Source organism: Bufo bufo, chromosome 4, assembly GCF_905171765.1.
Source record: "Bufo bufo chromosome 4, aBufBuf1.1, whole genome shotgun sequence".
NCBI lineage: Eukaryota > Metazoa > Chordata > Amphibia > Anura > Bufonidae > Bufo > Bufo bufo.
In genome coordinates this window covers 107,897,918-107,919,050 of record NC_053392.1, presented here as the reverse complement: position 1 = coordinate 107,919,050, position 21,133 = coordinate 107,897,918, and positions in this window count along the sequence as shown.

Genomic DNA, 21,133 nt, shown 5'->3' with positions numbered 1-21,133 from the left:
AGCTCCTGCATATGTTGCTGTGTCCAATTCTTCCACTTGCTTCTGCCCAAAGAAGTGCTGAGTGTAGTGAGGTATAAAAAAGTGATCTAAGAATAAAACAGAAGTATATGAATATATATCTTTCAGAAAAAAAATCTTGAACAGATGTTAATAATCTTATAGTGTGCACACAAGACACAGGACATTAACCCGATGATCATCAGAGGCAAACCACCTCTCATACCACCTCACCAAAATGAAACTCAATATTTAGACCTTTAGGTTTTAAGCTGTCCAATCTGTGGATCCAGCTTAGTTCCCTGCATTTAAGCATCTTGGACCTATCGCCCCCACGTCTAGGCTGGGATATGTGATCAAGAATCCAGCACCTCAAGTCACTCTCCTTGTGTCTGGCCTCAGAGAAGTGCTTGGAAACTGGTAAATCCAAGCGTTTTTTTCCTAATACTCAGACGGTGGTTGTTTAACCGAGTCTTGAGGTCCGTCGTCGTTTCACCCACATACAACAGGTTACACGGACAAGATAAAACATAAATAGCATAACTGGAGTTGCATACGAGGTGAAAGGAATATCATGTGATACACCTGTACTAGGATGCACAAAAGTCTTTCCTTTTCTGATGTATCTACAATTGACACAACCCAAGCAGGGGAAACACCCCAAGCCGGGTTGCGTCAAAGTAGTCTGTTTCAAGGACACCTTGGGACCTATGTCGGCTCTAACTAACTGGTCCCTTAAATTTCTTGAGCGCCGATAGGAGAAGAGTGGTGGACACTGAAACTCCGGGATGCCCTTAAAACAAGAGCCCAGGAGGTCCCAGTGTCTCCTAAGTACTTTATTGATCTGAGGGCTCAGTTCACTGTATATGGACACAAAGGGAATTCTGTCAGATTTTTGTATGTTTTTACGCTGTGACAGTAGTTCATCCCGGTTCAACACGCGAACCTTGTCCATGTGCTCATTCAGCAATCGTTTCGGGTAACCCCTATTGCGAAATCTATGGGCCATGGATTCAAGGGTCATATCAGACGTGTGGTCATCAGACACAATACGTTTCACCCTAAGAAATTGGGGAGAACGGCAACGACTCAACCATTCTCTTAGGGTGAGAACTATTATAGCACAAAAAATTATTGGTGTTGGTGGGCTTGACATAGAACTCTGTATGTAACATACCCCCACCGAGTGTGACCTTAGTGTCCAAAAATTAAATGTCAGTCTTGGAATGGACAAGAGTGAATTGCAAACTGGAGTCATGGCTGTTTAAAAATCCATGGAAATCAATCAACTCCTCATCGCTCCCAGTCCATAAGAGGAAGATGTCGTCGATATATCGCCACCACCTCAGCACATGTCTCAAGTGGTGGGATAGAAAGACGACATCCTCCTCAAAGCACCGCATGAAAATATTTGCATACGTGGGGGCCACGTGAGACCCCATGGCCACACCACATAACTGCAAATAAAATGCATCTTGAAAAAGAAAATAATTATGTCGAAGAACAATGTCAAGTAAAGTGATAATGAACTCAGAAGCTTGAGGGGTATAAGATGATGTCAATAACATTTTCCTAACTGCTTGGATACCACTTTCATGTACTATGGATGTGTACAGTGAAGTTACATCAAATGATGCTAATGTCAAGGAGGAATCATGCGACACATCTATGTTCTGTAATTTAACAAGAAAATCCATAGTATCTTGTATATAGGAGGACCCCCCAATAGAAAATTCCCGCAATATTTTGTCTAGAAAGATCGCTATGTTGCTAGAGATAGAATCAGACCCCGAGACTATCGGACGTCCCGGGGGATTGATGAGGGTCTTGTGAATCTTGGACAGCACATAAATCACAGGAGTGACTGGATGTGCCACCTCAAGAAATTCACACAAACCCCCATCGATAATGCCAGCAACCACAGCATCTCCCAAGCACCTGTGTATGATAGCAGCTATTTTGAATCTGGGGTCAGAATCCAAGACTCTGTACACCTGTGGATCCCCAAGTTGCCACATGATCTCATTGACATATTTGTGAGTATCCATAACTATGACGGCCCCACCCTTGTCCGCTGGTTTCAGGACAAGGGAGGGGTCAGATCTGAGTGCGTCTAAGGCCTCAACTTCAGCGCTAGTCAGATTGGGGCGCCTGAACTTCAGATCTCCCTGAGCGGAAGACCGGAGCTCAGACAGTCCCCGTCGGACAGCACTGATGTAGGCTTCTATCGCTGGTTCATTGATGTTGGGTAAAAAGTTGCTTCTCTGAAATAAATTGAGAGAGTCCAGAGTGAACTCACTGGTCTGGGGTCTCTCAACACCAATCCTGTTATGAAACCAAACTTTCAATTTAATGCGGCAAAAAAACGAAAACAGACTAGATCAATAGAAGTGGGATTGGATTGGCTCACCCTCCAATTTATACGGAATGGGTGCTCCCCCTAAAAGAAAGATATCCCCAATCTTCTAGGTAGGTAAATAAACTATATGGAGGAGAGGGGCACACCTCATATGATGATCAAATGGAACTGCAGCCAATGCGTTTAAACTATTTATTAGTTACAATAAAATAATATACGGTACCTGAATAGCATAAAATACATTCACTAAAATACAATTAAAACATAAATAACTATCTGTGTAAATTGAGAAAGCCAGTATAAGTGTCACTGATATCCAATAAGATTGGTAAATTTGATGGTATTCAAGTTCAAATGCGCAATGGTATATGCGCTATATCTCTCCTATTGTCGGGAAATAACTAGCAGCTATGGCTAGTGTGTTGCAATGTGATACAAAGTCTCGTATATTGCTTGCTGTTTGTTACAGCATATCAATTAATGCGATATAATGGCTGGGTGTGTATGAACACACTACTCACTGTTTGAAGCGGTATAATGTCCGGTCACTCGTGCTTGGCGTGGCGTCCCACGTGTTGCAGCACAAGAAGCCTCAGTTCCGGTCCGCTCTCGATATATGTGAGTAAGGTACTGTAGCAGGCAAAGAAACTGTCCGTTTTAGACGCCGGGGTATAATTGTTTTGACCCACTTGATTATCGGCGTTACTTTGGTGTCTGTTAGTTTAGACACAGATGGACTTGCATTTCTTCCTGATTGATATGTAGAAAGCGCTCCAGAAAAAACTTCAAATGTTGCGCAGATAATACGCTGCGGTTTCTTTCTTGCTTTACTTGAGACTTGTGCACCATATATACCATTGGTGCACAAGTCTCAAGTAAAGCAAGAAAGAAACCGCAGCGTATTATCTGCGCAACATTTGAAGTTTTTTCTGGAGCGCTTTCTACATATCAATCAGGAAGAAATGCAAGTCCATCTGTGTCTAAACTAACAGACACCAAAGTAACGCCGATAATCAAGTGGGTCAAAACAATTATACCCCGGCGTCTAAAACGGACAGTTTCTTTGCCTGCTACAGTACCTTACTCACATATATCGACAGCGGACCGGAACTGAGGCTTCTTGTGCTGCAACACGTGGGACGCCACGCCAAGCACGAGTGACCGGACATTATACCGCTTCAAACAGTGAGTAGTGTGTTCATACACACCCAGCCATTATATCGCATTAATTGATATGCTGTAACAAACAGCAAGCAATATACGAGACTTTGTATCACATTGCAACACACTAGCCATAGCTGCTAGTTATTTCCCGACAATAGGAGAGATATAGCGCATATACCATTGCGCATTTGAACTTGAATACCATCAAATTTACCAATCTTATTGGATATAAGTGACACTTATACTGGCTTTCTCAATTTACACAGATAGTTATTTATGTTTTAATTGTATTTTAGTGAATGTATTTTATGCTATTCAGGTACCGTATATTATTTTATTGTAACTAATAAATAGTTTAAACGCATTGGCTGCAGTTCCATTTGATCATCATATGAGGTGTGCCCCTCTCCTCCATATAGAAAACAGACTAGACTCCAATTCAAACCAGTTCACAGTGGAACTGGGACAAAAAGAAAAACCTTTTGATAAAACACTCACTTGAAGGGGGGTCAAGTCCTGGGAAGACAGATTGACAACAGTTACTATGTGGGTGAAACGACGACGGACCTCAAGACTCGGTTAAACAACCACCGTCTGAGTATTAGGAAAAAACGCTTGGATTTACCAGTGTCCAAGTACTTCTCTGAGGCCAGACACAAGGAGAGTGACACAAGGAGAGTGACTTGAGGTGCTGGATTCTTGATCACATACCCCAGCCTAGACGTGGGGGCGATAGGTCCAAGATGCTTAAACGCAGGGAACTAAGCTGGATCCACAGATTGGACAGCTTAAAACCTAAAGGTCTGAACATTGAGTTTCATTTTGGTGAGGTGGTATGAGAGGTGGTTTGCCTCTGAAGATCATCGGGTTAATGTCCTGTGTCTTGTGTGCACACTATAAGATTATTAACATCTGTTTCAAGATTTTTTTCTGAAAGATATATATTCATATACTTTTCTGTTTTATTCTTAGATCACTTTTTTATACCTCACTACACTCAGCACTTCTTTGGGCAGAAGCAAGTGGAAGAATTGGACACAGCAACATATGCAGGAGCTTCATTTCCATGGGCTATGTGTATATAATATTGCCATTTTTTATTGTACTTTATATACATTTTTTTGGGGGATTTCCAGAACCGGCGAACACCCTGGGACTTATATATGTATATATTCTTCTATATTAGCTTGCGGTGATGCAGCCCAGATTTTCTTTTCTTGGCTGGTTGGATTTGCCCCCTGTGGCATCTGTATACCTGTAAGAGGAGAGCCCTTTTGAGTGAAGGTTGCGGTATGACACCCTTGTTATATACCTGTCTTCACACTGCGGTTTCCGTGTGTGTCTAGGGTTGATACTTGGGTATGGTATGTGGACACACTGGTTTACCATGCTGTCCCTACCTGTCTTGACCGCTACACTCTGGTTTTACACAGGTTTGATGCTTACATATACTTTTGTATGCTGTTACACAGGTTAAGGGCATTCCTCCAGTATCCAAGATGGCGCCTTGCATTGTAGATCGACACTGGACATGCGCCGTAACAAGTCAAGGGCGTCTTGATGACGCAATGATGTTGGCAAGCTCTGATGAGGCTGCAGGTCCGTGATGGGTGTAACGCCGCGTCTGCGCATCGTTATGTATACATTGCCGAATAGCCACATGGAATATGTCTCCAGCTGATGTTTGGTATGTCCACACTGCTTTGTCCCTGCTCCGCCCTTTATTCACATGTGGTACCGGACACACGCATCGATTAGCCCTGTGTGCCCGATCGATGGGCCTGTCTCTAGATCCACATGAGATATGGAATATACAATGCACTTTTAATATGTAATTATGGGACATAAATGTACCCTTTATTTGTTTTATCACTCATTGTTTTGCACTTTTCATATGTTATTATGACACTGACATGCTCTGTGAACACACCTGATGTGGGATGTCTCTTTAAGATTTGCTCACATCTTTTTGTAATTGTGTAGACACCACCTGATGTGGGTGTGTCCCTGCTAATTGGTTCACCTATAAGTTTGTCTTCATTCACATTGTATCTCTGCTTGAAAAAGGCTCATTTAGAGCCAAAACGTTGCACCTGATGGTTGAATAAAGGAATCACATGTTTTTTCATCTTATTGGAGTGCCGTCCATTTTCTGGATTTTATTGCTGGGTAAGAAGTCTATTCCCTAGGAACGTGCACCCTAATTTACCTATCAATAGCCAGTGCCGCCATTTTTCTTCCATATACCTTGGCCTAATGGCTGAGCACGGCTTACAGCTTTTCTTTGGACTTTGTTTGCTTTTCATAATTTTTATTATGTCTACTACTGAATCCATTTCAACCAACGGTTGTGTGTACAACTGAAGATACTGAGCGCATCCTGCGTGACATTGGAGGAGATGCCACCTTCCTCAACACCTCCTCCACCAAAGAGTGAAGACGCAAATTTGAAAATGTTTCCAAGCGTATGGTATCTCTTCGTCTCCACATGATGACACTTGGGAGTACTACAAGACACAAAAAATCCCAAGAGGGATGCGGTCCAATATACGGCCTAATTTGTTTTATAGCAATCCTACATTTTGCAAGAAATCTGAGGCATTGTCCAATCGTTATTCTCTTGATTTTATTTTACTCAATATTGAGTTTTTGCAGCACGAACTTACCAATTTAAACATCGAAATACGTGATATTGAGACCAATCTTCAATCCCTTTTGTCTGCTGATGATTTTTCTAAATATCTGGAGGACATTTCCACACAAATGAAGCTTTTCCAAGCCGACTCTGAGGAGAATAAGAGAATTAAGTGGTGTAGAGACACCGAAGATTCTAAAAAGGACAATATCTACAACTGTCAGTCGGATAGACAGTACAACCCAGAACCGAGGGACGCTAGAAAGAAAATGAAGATCGCACAGTCATCTTCCAGTGGTGAACAGGCCCCTTTTTTAGACAGGGTCCCACAGATACCAGAGAGACGCGGCGATGCATCAGGAGAGGTGGTCGCAGATATGGAGGGCACAAGCAGGCTGCGCAGCAACAAGGCTCGGCCTCCGACATCCAAAATCAATTTTGTGAAGAAAAAGTAACTGTTGTCAATCTGTCTTCCCAGGACTTGACCCCCCTTCAAGTGAGTGTTTTATCAAAAGGTTTTTCTTTTTGTCCCAGTTCCACTGTGAACTGGTTTGAATTGGAGTCTAGTCTGTTTTCGTTTTTTCGCCGCATTAAATTGAAAGTTTGGTTTCATAACAGGATTGGTGTTGAGAGACCCCAGACCAGTGAGTTCACTCTGGACTCTCTCAATTTATTTCAGAGGAGCAATTTTTTACCCAACATTAATGAACCAGCGATAGAAGCCTACATCAGTGCTGTCCGACGGGGACTGTCTGAGCTCCGGTCTTCCGCTCAGGGAGATCTGAAGTTCAGGCGCCCCAATCTGACTAGCGCTGAAGTTGAGGCCTTAGACGCACTCAGATCTGACCCCTCCCTTGTCCTGAAACCAGCGGACAAGGGTGGGGCCGTCGTAGTTATGGATACTCACAAATATGTCAATGAGATCATGCGGCAACTTGGGGATCCACAGGTGTACAGAGTCTTGGATTCTGACCCCACATTCAAAATAGCTGCTATCATACGCAGGTGCTTGGGAGATTCTGTGGTTGCTGGCATCATCGATGGGGGTCTGTGTGAATTTCTTGAGGTGGCACATCCAGTCACTCCTGTGATTTATGTGCTGCCCAAGATTCACAAGACCCTCATCAATCCCCCGGGACGTCCGATAGTCTCGGGGTCTGATTCTATCTCCAGCAACATAGTGATCTTTCTAGACAAAATATTGCGGGAATTTTCTATTGGGGGGTCCTCCTATATACAAGATACTACGGATTTTCTTGTTAAATTACAGAACATAGATGTGTCGCATGATTCCTCCTTGACATTAGCATCATTTGATGTAACTTCACTGTACACATCCATAGTACATGAAAGTGGTATCCAAGCAGTTAGGAAAATGTTATTGACATCATCTTATACCCCTCAAGCTTCTGAGTTCATTATCACTTTACTTGACATTGTTCTTCGACATAATTATTTTCTTTTTCAAGATGCATTTTATTTGCAGTTACGTGGTGTGGCCATGGGGTCTCACGTGGCCCCCATGTATGCAAATATTTTCATGCGGTGCTTTGAGGAGGATGTCGTATTTCTATCCCACCACTTCAGACATGTGCTGAGGTGGTGGCGGTATATCGACGACATCTTCCTCTTTTGGACTGGGAGCGATGAGGAGTTGATTGATTTTCATGGCTTTTTAAATAGCCATGACTCCAGTTTGCAATTCACTCTTGTCCATTCGAAGACTGACATTCAATTTTTGGACACCAAGGTCACACTCGGTGGGGGTATGTTACATACAGAGCTATATGTCAAGCCCACCGACACCAATACTTTTTTGTGCTATAATAGTTCTCACCCTAGGAGAATGGTTGAGTCGTTGCCGTTCTCCCAATTTCTTAGGGTGAAACATATTGTGTCTGATGACCACACGTCTGATATGACCCTTGAATCCATGGCCCATAGATTTCGCAATAGGGGTTACCCAAAACGATTGCTGAATGAGCACATGGACAAGGTTCGCGTGTTGAACCGGGATGAACTACTGTCACAGCGTAAAAACATACAAAAATCTGACAGAATTCCCTTTGTGTCCATATACAGTGAACTAAGCCCTCAGATCAATAAAGTACTTAGGAGACACTGGGACCTCCTGGGCTCTTGTTTTAAGGGCATCCCGGAGTTTCAGTGTCCACCACTCTTCTCCTATTGGCGCTCAAGAAATTTAAGGGACCAGTTGGTTAGAGCCGACATAGGTCCCAAGGTGTCCTTGAAACAGACTACTTTGACGCAACCCGGCTTGGGGTGTTTCCCCTGCTTGGGTTGTGTCAATTGTAGATACATCAGAAAAGGAAAGACTTTTGTGCATCCTAGTACAGGTGTATCACATGATATTCCGTTTCACCTCACATGCAACTCCAGTTATGTTATTTATGTTTTATCTTGTCCGTGTAACCTGTTGTATGTGGGTGAAACGACGACGGACCTCAAGACTTGGTTAAACAACCACCGTCTGAGTATTAGGAAAAAACGCTTGGATTTACCAGTATCCAAGCACTTCTCTGAGGCCAGACACAAGGAGAGTGACTTGAGGTGCTGGATTCTTGATCACATATCCCAGCCTAGACGTGGGGGCGATAGGTCCAAGATGCTTAAACGCAGGGAACTAAGCTGGATCCACAGATTGGACAGCTTAAAACCTAAAGGTCTGAACATTGAGTTTCATTTTGGTGAGGTGGTATGAGAGGTGGTTTGCCTCTGAAGATCATCGGGTTAATGTCCTGTGTCTTGTGTGCACAGTATGAGATTATTAACATCTGTTTCAAGATTTTTTTCTGAAAGATATATATTCATATACTTTTCTGTTTTATTCTTAGATCACTTTTTTATACCTCACTACACTCAGCACTTCTTTGGGCAGAAGCAAGTGGAAGAATTGGACACAGCAACATATGCAGGAGCTTCATTTCCATGGGCTATGTGTATATAATATTGCCATTTTTTATTGTACTTTATATACATTTTTTTGTGATTACCAGAACCGGCGAACACCCTGGGACTTATATATGTATATATTCTTCTATATTAGCTTGCGGTGATGCAGCCCAGATTTTCTTTTCTTGGCTGGTTGGATTTGCCCCCTGTGGCATCTGTATACCTGTAAGAGGAGAGCCCTTTTGAGTGAAGGTTGCGGTATGACACCCTTGTTATATACCTGTCTTCACACTGCGGTTTCCGTGTGTGTCTAGGGTTGATACTTGGGTATGGTATGTGGACACACTGGTTTACCATGCTGTCCCTACCTGTCTTGACCGCTACACTCTGGTTTTACACAGGTTTGATGCTTACATATACTTTTGTATGCTGTTACACAGGTTAAGGGCATTCCTCCAGTATCCAAGATGGCGCCTTGCATTGTAGATCGACACTGGGCATGCGCCGTAACAAGTCAAGGTCAGCTTTAAAGGGGCAGGGCGCTATGGATGACACTATTAAGGGAGCGGATTGCTTTGGAGGTCACAGTTCAGGGGGCAGGTAGGGTGGCTATTCAGGCCACTCTCAAAAGACAAACTTAAAAACCCCGCCCCCAGGTCCAGATAAGCCATGCCCCCTCTCACTCCGCAGCCGACAGGGATTGAACAAATTAAGGTAAAAACCAACTTCTGTCAGCTGCAGGGGTGGAGGGGAGGGTGTCTATCTCCCTGCAGCTCACGCTCAAACAGCACGATGCTGCTGTCTGAGAGTGAGCTGTTCAAAAAAACATCCCTGTGTCCGTCCAGGTGCTGCACCAGACAGAGGACAGGGAGTCTGAAAGCTTGACTGTCCGGCCTAAAACCGGACCTCTGGCCAGCCTATATGGGCAGGCTGCTGTAGAGGTCACAGTTAAGGGGACGGTCCGCTATGGAGGTCAGTGTTAAGTGGCAGATTGCTGTAGAGGCCACTGTTAAGGAGACGGGGTGTTGTGTAAAAGGAGTACTGTGGAGGTACTGTGGAGGTCTCTAATAAAGGAGAAGCTGCTGTGGAGATCACTGTTAAAGGGGCGGGCTGCTTTGGAGGTCACTGTTAAGGGGTTGGGATGCTGTCCAGGTCACTGTTAAAGGGGTGGGCTGCTGTGGAGGCCACTGATAAGGGGGCGGGATGCTGTGAAGGTCACTGTTAAAGGGGTGGGTGCGGTGGAGGTGGAAAGACTTGCAGGCTTGTATTGGCTAATGCAGGTCATTACTGGGCGGGCTAAAAAGAATAGCGTGGTATTAGCAGGAGGTGCTCAAACCCAAATGCAGTCGTGCATATATATAGGGGAGCAAATCCTGCACTTGTGGCCCGTTGCTAATGGCGATCCCCAGCAAAAATGCATACGGTGGAGGATGCCCGCGGCGAACCACAAGTACCACAATAGACATCCTACACAAGGTAGCAATTGTGTGGATGTTATAATCAATATAACAATATAACAAATTAGACATGTTCTACACCGTAGGACATGTTGACTAATCTCTCAATTTTAAAATCAGTTTGAGGGTTTAGTGAGACTGCAGAGTGCACCTGTGTTCGTTATTGTTTTGTTATATTGTTATATTAATTATGACATCCGCACTTGTTACCTTGTGTAGGATGTCTATTGTGGTACTTGTGGTTCGCCGCGGGCATCCTCCACCGTATGCAGTTTTGCTGGGGATTGCCATTAGACACGGGCCACAAGTGAAGGATTTGCTCCCCTATATATATGCACGACTGCATTTGGGTTTGAGCACCTCCTGCTAAATAATACCACGCTATTCTTTTTAGTTTGTATATATAGATTCCTGGAGGTGTATAAACTCCAAATTAAATGTGCCTGTTTTCCATCTACAGGCTACATTTAGGTGCACCTGTGAGGCCTGGGACATATCAGCCAGTCTTGAGTGGGACTCGCAGACTCCTCCCTCCTCCCATTGCAAGCATGGTTACATGCTGGAGGTAACTGGTGAGTTGTTTGTGAGTCGACCTCATGCTCCTGTAATTTGCCCACTGGCTCCTGGTATTGCCCATACGGCTCAGGTAGGAGAGTGTTAGGTCCCGGGCTACTTGAGAAACCTTGGCGTGGTGCCCGGGCTTAGACATGTTCTACACCGTAGGACATGTTGACTAATCTCTCAATTTTAAAATCAGTTTGAGGGTTTAGTTAGACTGCAGAGTGCACCTGTCTTTGCTATTAATTTGTTATATTGTTATATTGATTATAACATCCACACAATTGCTACCTTGTGTAGGATGTCTATTGTGGTACTTGTGGTTCGCCGCGGGCATCCTCCACCGTATGCAGTTTTGCTGGGGATCGCCATTAGCAACGGGCCACAAGTGCAGGATTTGCTCCCCTATATATATGCACGACTGCATTTGGGTTTGAGCACCTCCTGCTAATACCACGCTATTCTTTTTAGTTTGTATATATAGATTCCTGGAGGTGTATAAACTCCAAATTAAATGTGCCTGTTTTCCATCTACAGGCTACATTTAGGTGCACCTGTGAGGCCTGGGACATATCAGCCAGTCTTGAGTGGGACTCGCAGACTCCTCCCTCCTCCCATTGCAAGCATGGTTACATGCTGGAGGTAACTGGTGAGTTGTTTGTGAGTCGACCTCATGCTCCTGTAATTTGCCCACTGGCTCCTGGTATTGCCCATACGGCTCAGGTAGGAGAGTGTTAGGTCCCGGGCTACTTGAGAAACCTTGGCGTGGTGCCCGGGCTTAGACATGTTCTACACCGTAGGACATGTTGACTAATCTCTCAATTTTAAAATCAGTTTGAGGGTTTAGTTAGACTGCAGAGTGCACCTGTCTTTGCTATTAATTTGTTATATTGTTATATTGATTATAACATCCACACAATTGCTACCTTGTGTAGGATGTCTATTGTGGTACTTGTGGTTCGCCGCGGGCATCCTCCACCGTATGCAGTTTTGCTGGGGATCGCCATTAGCAACGGGCCACAAGTGCAGGATTTGCTCCCCTATATATATGCACGACTGCATTTGGGTTTGAGCACCTCCTGCTAATACCACGCTATTCTTTTTAGTTTGTATATATAGATTCCTGGAGGTGTATAAACTCCAAATTAAATGTGCCTATTTTCCATCTACAGGCTACATTTAGGTGCACCTGTGAGGCCTGGGACATATCAGCCAGTCTTGAGTGGGACTCGCAGACTCCTCCCTCCTCCCATTGCAAGCATGGTTACATGCCGGAGGTAACTGGTGAGTTGTTTGTGAGTCGTCCTCATGCTCCTGTAATTTGCCCACTGGCTCCTGGTATTGCCCATACGGCTCAGGTAGGAGAGTGTTAGGTCCCAGGCTACTTGAGAAACCTTGGCGTGGTGCTCGGGCTTAGACATGTTCTACAGAGTAGGACATGTTGACTAATCTCTCAATTTTAAAATCAGTTTGAGGGTTTAGTTAGACTGCAGAGTGCACCTGTCTTTGCTATTAATTTGTTATATCATTACTGGGCGGGTGCGGTGGAGGTCTCTGTTAAGGGGACATGGAACTGTGGAAGTCACAGTTAACAGGGCGGTACGCTATGGCAGTCAGTGTTAAGGGGAGGGGTGCTGTATAGGTCACTGTTAAGGGGGCTGGGTGTTGTGGAGGTCACATTTTAAGGGATCAGAGCTCTGTAGAGATCACTGTTAAGGTTATTGTGGAAATTACTGTTAACGAGACGGGGTAATGTGGAGTTCACTAATAAACGGGCGGCCGCTGTGGAGGTCGCTGTTGAAGGGGCGGGGTACTGTAGATGTCACTGTTATTGTAGGTACTGTCAATATCTTTTAACGACACACACAAAGATTTAATGAAATATACCCGTGCGAAGCCAGGTCCTTCTGCTAGTATTTAAATAACAGTTAACTTATTATTATTGTATTGCATCAATATATCTACAGTTTTACTGAATGCATTGTGCTGCAATAACAGCATTTACAGTATATACCAGTTTTACCTATTAACACATTGTATTACATGAAGATACCCGCAGTTGTGCTGAACACACTGTATTGCAATAACAGTATTTGTATACCAGTTTACCATTAACGCATTGTTACTGTGCACATACAGTACAGACCAAAAGTTTGGACACACCTTCTCATTCAAAGAGTTTTCTTTATTTTCATGACTATGAAGGCATCAAAACTATGAATTAACACATGTGGAATTATATACATAACAAACAAGTGGGAAACAACTGAAAATATGTCATATTCTAGGTTCTTCAAAGTAGCCACCTTTTGCTTTGATTACTGCTTTGCACACTCTTGGCATTCTCTTGATGAGCTTCAAGAGGTAGTCCCCTGAAATGTTCTCCCAACAGTCTTGAAGGAGTTCCCAGAGATGATTAGCACTTGTTGGCCCTTTTGCCTTCACTCTGCGGTCCAGCTCACCCCAAACCATCTCGATTGGGTTCAGGTCTGGTGACTGTGGAGGCCAGGTCATCTGGCACAGCACCCCATCACTCTCCTTCATGGTCAAATAGCTCTTACTTTCAAAGTTTTCCCAATTTTTCGGCTGCCTGACTGACCTTCATTTCTTAAAGTAATGATGGCCATTCGTTTTTCTTTACTTAGCTGCTTTTTTCTTGCCATAATACAAATTCTAACAGTCTATTCAGTACGACTATCAGCTGTGTATCCACCTGACTTCTCCTCAACGCCACTGATGGTCCCAACCCCATTTATAAGGCAAGAAATCCCACTTATTAACCCTGACAGGGCACACCTGTGAAGTGAAAATCCCATCTGTGTGCAGAAGCGAGGATGCGGCCGGCATCCTCGTCTCCATGGGGACCAGGGGGCGGGGACGACCCGGCCGCGCTCGCCACCTCAGTGCAGCCGGCGTTCCCACTAGACTACGAGCAGCAGGGGAGCCGAGTGCCGATAATGATGTCACGCTGGACAGGATACAAGATACCACAGAAAACCACAAACAAGTGTCTAGGCCAGAAGCTGAGGATAAAAGGTCACCTCCTTACAAATCCCTACCAGCTCTCCCTAGACTACTGTGCCCACGTTCAGACCCTGAAGGTGGGAATAAACGTGCCCCCGTGCCTAAGGCTGAAGATACCCTAAAATCCCTAAGATGGTGACAGGGGAAAAGAGACAGCCTGCTTCCTCAGGACCTGGAGGAGGCAGGCGTCTCCCTAACAGCCTAGACAGAACACACAAAAGAAAACCAAAACCATCTTATCTTGTCACAGAGCAGAAATGGCAAATCCTTCCTTCCTTCCACAGAGCAAGATTGAAGCTATAACCCGCATGGAACACTGGGAAGAGGTGTGATTTAAACTCCTACAAACGACCCCACCCAGAGCACCTGAAGGGAGGCGGATACAGCTCAACTCCAAAACAAAAACAAAAAACTACACACTTTCTGCTAACCTGGCAGACCTCCACACATAATCTGAGCAGGGCATGACAGTACCCCCCCTTCTACGGATGACCTCCGGACACCCCGGCCCAACTTTATCCGGGTGGGATCTGTGAAAAGCCCTCACCAGTCGGCTGGCATTAACATCCACAGCCGGAGCCCACATCCTCTCCTCAGGGCCGTATCCCCTCCAGTGTACCAGGTACTAAAGGGAACTCCGAAGAACACGTGAATCGAGAACCCTAGAGATCTCGAACTCTAAATTTCCATCAATCAGAACAGGGGGAGGAGGCAATGGCGATGGTTCCACCGGTTTCACATATTTCTTAAGTAAAGACCTGTGGAACACATCATGGATCCTCCAGATCTGCGGAAGATCCAGACGAAACGCTACTGGATTGATCACCGCAGATATTTTGTAAGGTCCAATAAATCTTGGACCCAGTTTCCAAGATGGTACATTCAGTTTAATATTTTTAGTAGATAACCACACCAGATCACCCACACACAGGTCCGGACCAGTCATATGTCTCTTGTCAGCCATTCGCTTGTACCTCTCACCCATCCTCTCCAAATTCACTTGAATCTTCCGCCAGATAGAGGACAAGGCAGAAGAAAATCTCTCCTCCTCTGGCATCCCAGAGGAACTAGTCTCAGAAAAAGTACCAAACTCAGGATGAAAACCGTATGCGCCAAAAATGGCGACTTACCCATGGACTCCTGCCTACGGTTATTCAAAGCAAATTCAGCTAGAGATAAGAATGAGGACCAGTCCTCCTGGTTCTCAGCCACAAAGCACCTCAAGTAGGTCTCCAGGTTTTGATTAGTACACTCTGTCTGTCCATTCGACTGCGGATGAAAGCCGAAGAGAACGGAAGTTGGATACCAAGACGAGAGCAGAATGACATGCAAAATCGTGAAACAAACTGCGTGCCCTAATCAGAAACCACATCCGAGGGAATGGCATGTAATTTCACGATGTTATCCACAAAAACTTGAGCAAGAGTCTTAGCATTGGGCAGACTCGCTAATGATACAAAGTGAGCCATTTTACTGACACGGTCAACAACCACCAAAATCACAGTTTTCCCAGAGGAACTCGGCAGATCAGTAATAAAGTCCATAGACAAGTGCGTCCAAGGACGAGATGGAATAGACAAAGGAAGAAGTGAACCAGAAGGTCGAGTGTGAGCAACCTTTGCCCGTGCACAGGTCTCACAAGCTGCTACGTAATCCTCAACACTCTTACGTAACCCGGGCCACCAGAACCTCCGGGAAATCAGATCAAAGGTGGACTTGCCACTGGGATGTCCCGCAAGGACAGTATCGTGATGTTCCTTGAATACCTTGTATCGCAATTCAGCAGGAACAAACAACCTACCTGGGGGACAAGAATCCAGAGCCTCTTCCTGGGCTCCCAACACCTCCATCTCCAACTAAGGGTACAGTGCGGAAACAACCACCCCATCAGCCAAAATCGGAGCAGGATCCTCTGAATCACCTCCCCCAGGAAAACTACCAGACAATGCATCCGCCTTGACGTTCTTAACCCCCGGGTGAAAAGTACCCACAAAGTTGAACCTAGTAAAGAACTGTGACCATCTAGCCTGTCTAGGATTCAGACACTTGGCAGATTGCAGGTAAGCCAAGTTCTTATGATCAGTATATACCGTAACGGGATGACACGCCCCCTCCAACCAGTGACGCCATTCCTCAAAGGCCAATTTGATGGCCAGCAATTCCCTATCTCCTACATCATAATTCCTCTCAGCGACAAAGAGCTTCTTGAAAAAAAAAACACACGGACGCCACTTGCCAGGAGATGAACCCTGCGACAACACTGCTCCAACACCCACCTCTGATGCATCCACTTCAACCACGAATGGCTGAGACACATCGGGCTGCATCAGAATGGGATCAGACGCAAAACATTGCTTAATAGCCGAAAAAGGCCTGCAATGCCTCATCCGACCAGACAGAGAAGTCGACGCCTTTCTTAGTTATATCGGTCAGGGGTTTTACAATGGTAGAGTAGTTCAAGATACATTTTCTATAATAATTGGTAAACACCAAAAACCGCTTCAAAGCTTTCTGATTCTCCGGTCGGTCCCATTCCAGAACCGCCCGGACCTTTTCGGGGTCCATACGAAAACCAGAGTCAGAAAGCAGGTAACCCAGAAACGGAAGCTCTTGAACAGTAAACACACATTTCTCCAATTTGGCATACAATTTATTCTCCCGAAGGATCGACAAAACGTGTCTCACGTGATCCTGATGAGTCTTTAGATCAGGAGAGTAAATTAGAATGTCATCCAAGTAAATTACAATGAACCTTGCCACAAAATGGTGGAAAATGTCATTGACAAATCGCTGAAACACTGCTGGCGCGTTAGTTAACCCAAAAGGCATAACCAGATTCTCGAAATGACCCTCGTGTGTGTTTTCCACTCATCCCCCTCCTTGATTCTGATCAGATTGTAGGCCCCTCTTAAATCTAACTTGGAGAACACCTTGGCTCCAACAATCTGATCAAAAAGGTCAGAGATCAAAGGAAGGGGATACGGATCACGGACCGTAATGCGATTCAATTCCCGGAAATCCAAACAGGGTCTAAGCGATCCATCCTTTTTCGTAACAAAGAATAACCCAACTGCAACCGGAGATTTAGATGGCCTAATATGACCTTTTGCCAAACTCTCGGCAATATACTTCCGCATGACCTCTCTTTCGGGTTGAGAAAGATTGTATTGCCGAGACTTTGGCAACTTAGCCCCTGGGGTGAGATTAACCGGGCAATCATATTCACGATGAGGAGGCAATTCCTGAGCCCCACCCTCCGCAAATACATCCGCAAAATCTGAGAGATACTGGGGTTAAACCGTAGTAGACACCCCAGAGAGAGAGGCACTAAGACAATTGTCCGAACAAAATTCACTCCAACCAATGATCTGCCTTGCCTGCCAATCTATAGTAGGGTTATGTTTTATCAACCAAGGTAACCCTAAGACCATAGGAGCGGGCAAGTCCTTCATGACAAAACAAGAAATGATCTCAACATTAGAGATGGCCCGAACTATCCGACGGCGAACAGTTCCCGGCGAACATAGCTTGTTCGCGTTCGCCTCTGCCGGGCGAACACATGCAATGTTCGGTCCGCCCCCTATACATCATCATTGAGCAAACTTTGACCCTGTACCTCACAGTCAGCAGACACATTCCAGCCAATCAGCAGCATACCCTCCCTCCCAGACCCTCCCACCTCCTGCACAGCATCCATTTTAGATTCATTCTGAAGCTGCAGTCTTAGTGAGAGGAGGGAGACTGTAACTGCTGCTGATTTAATTGGGAAATCGATAGCTAGGCTAGTGAATTCAGTGTCCACTCCAGTCCTGAAAGACTCATCTGATCTCTGCTGTAAGGACAGCGTCCTGACAGCACCCCAAAAAGCCCTTTTTAGGGCTGCAACATTAGTCTGCTTTTTTTTTTTCCTTTATATACATATTGCAGTTGCCTGGCCTGCCTGTGTGTGAGGAGCTGCAGGCCCACAGACTGTAGTGTGCCCACTGCCAGTGCTCACCCCTGTCATTCCGTGTGGCACAGGACTTTGCTTAAAAAAAGGCACTTAATTTTTACACTTTAATCTAAGGTTAGTTGCCTGCCAGTGTGTGTCAGGCTGACTTCCACTGACTGTAGTGTGCCCACTGCCAGTGCCCACCACTCATACCGGCTGGCACAGGACTTTGCATAAAAAAGGCATTTAATTTTTACACTTTAGTGTAATTTCAGCTGCTTGCCTGCTGCTAGTGTGTGTCAGGCCGACTTCAACTGACTGTAGTGTGCCCACTGCCAGTGCCAACCACTGATACCGGGTGGCACAGTAGCTTGCCGATAAATAAGGCATTTAATTTTTACACTTTAGTGTAATTTCAGTTGCTTGCCTGCTGCCAGTGTGTGTCAGGCCCGCTTCCACTGACTGTAGTGTGCCCACTGCCAGTGCCAACCACTGATACCGGGTGGCACAGTAGCTTGCCGATAAATAAGGCATTTAATTTTTAGACAGTAGTCTAAATTCAGTTGCTTGCCTGCTGCCAGTCAGTGTGTCAGGCCCTCTTCCACTGACTGTAGTGTGCCCACTGCCAGTGCCAACATCATACCTGATCGTATACACACACTGGATGTTTTAAAGCACGTTATTCCAAACAATTTAGGAATGTTAGTTGATTTATGCCCTTTATGGATTAAAACCCGACTCTGCGTCCACTACGTAATTTTCCATGGGAGTTTTGCCATAGATCCCCCTCCGGCATGCCACAGTCCAGGTGTTAGACCCCTTGAAACAACTTTCTCATCACTATTGTGGCCAGAAAGAGTCCCTGTGGGTTTTAAAATTCGCCTGTCTATTGAAGTCTATGGCGGTTCGCCCGGTTCGCCAGTTCGCGAACATTTGCGGAAGCTCGCGTTCGCTGTTCGCGAACTGAAAATTTTATGTTCGCGACATCACTACTCAACATGTGAATCACCCACCCTTAACTGAATACCATGAGCAATATGAGTGGGACTCCTTTGAGAGAGAAGGGAAGAATCAATTGCGAACACCGGAATCTCTCTTTCTAAGGTGCAAGTATTTAGGCCCAGATTTTGAAGAAAAATATAATCAATAAGGTTTACCCCAGCACCACAATCAAGGAATACTTCAAAATAAAATTTTCTTGAGTCTAGCGCCACCATAGCTGGAAGGAGAAAACGAGTATTGCAGGGAGATTACATACTTGCTTGCTCCGGCAGCCCATTCACACTACCAAAAGTCAAGGATGTTTTTTTTTTTCTCTTTATGTAAACCTCTTTGTGGTTCTTTATCATCAACACGCGATTTAACAAAAGGACAAGCATAAACAAAATGACCACTTTCTCCACAGTAATAACATAGCTTATGCAATCTCCTAAAGTTCCTATTACCAGAACGGAACAACACCTGACCTAGCTGCATGGGTTCCTCCCCTACCCCAGGATTATATGTCATAATACTCTGGGGAACTGGTGGGACGAAACCACTCACAGAAGGGATCCCTCGCGTGGAGGGGACCTTACATCTCTCTCTAATGCGTCTATCTAACTGTACAGCCAAAGACATAGCATTCTCCACTGTATCCGGGTACTCATGAAAAGCGAGGGCATCTTTTAATCTCTCAGACAACCCCTGACAAAACTGACTACGAAGGGCGGGGTCATTCCACCCAGACTCCGTAGCCCATCTCCTAAACTCAACACAAAACACCTCTGCAGAATGTTCTCCTTGTAATAAAGTATGCAACTTAGATTCTGCCATCGAGATCTGATCTGGGTCATCATAAATTAATCCCAAGACTTTAAAAAATTCATCCACTGACCGGAGGGCCAGAGAACCGGTCGGCAGAGAAAAGGCCCAGGACTGCGGGTCCCCTTTACGCAGGGAAATGATTATCCCTACTCTCTGACTCTCATCACCAGATGAAGGCGGACGCAGCTGAAAATACAGCTTGCATGACTCTCTAAAGTGGATAAAATCATCCACACCCCCAGAAAATCGATCAGGGAGAGCAACCTTAGGTTCAAGGCTGGACTGACTCCCACCAGCAGAGCCATGAAGCAGAAAATTATGACAAAGTGAAACTGCATTGCGGAGGTCAGCTACCTTCCAAGTTAATTCCTGCATGCGATCAACCAACGAATCAATTGACTCCATCTCAAAGCTGCTGAGAAATGGCAGTCTAGGTTTTGGCGGGTTATAATGTCACGCTGGACAGGATACAAGATACCACAGAAAACCACAAACAAGTGTCTAGGCCAGAAGCTGGGGATAAAAGGTCACCTCCTTACAAATGCCTACCAGTTCTCCCTAGACTACTGTGCCCACGTTCAGACCCTGAAGGTGGGAATAAACGTGCCCCCGTGCCTAAGGCTGAAGATACCCTAAAAATCCCTAAGATGGTGACAGGGGAAAAGAGACAGCCTGCTTCCTCAGGACCTGGAGGAGGCAGGTGTCTCCCTAACAGCATAGATAGAACACACAAAAGAAAACCAAAACCAACTTATCTTGTCACAGAGCAGAAATGGCAAATCCTTCCTTCCTTCCACAGAGCAAGATTGAAGCTATAACCCGCACGAAACACTGGGAAGAGGCGTGATTTAAACTCCTACAAACAAACCCAACCAGAACACCTGAAGGGAGGCGGATACAGCTCAACTCCAAAACAAAAACAAAAAACTACACACGTGCTGCTAACCTGGCAGACCTCCGCACATAATCTGAGCAGGGCATGATAAATGATGAATCAGTGCTCGGCTGTGTAATGTGAGTCCTATGACGCTGGGCACGTCATGTGACTTACCAGTCAGGGCTATTTAAACAGGCAGCCTGCTGGCCACAGGTTGCCTGTGATTGGTCTAGTTATCCTCACCAGCCTTCTTTATATATTTAGACCTTGCTTGTTTTGACCTCGGCTTTGTTTGTGACCTCGACCTCGCTACCTCCATTAGTGTTTGACGTGACCTCTTGGCTTCCGACCTCGGCTTTGTTTGTGACCTTGCTATTGTGTTTTTCCCTGTGTACTGCGTGACCTCCTGTTT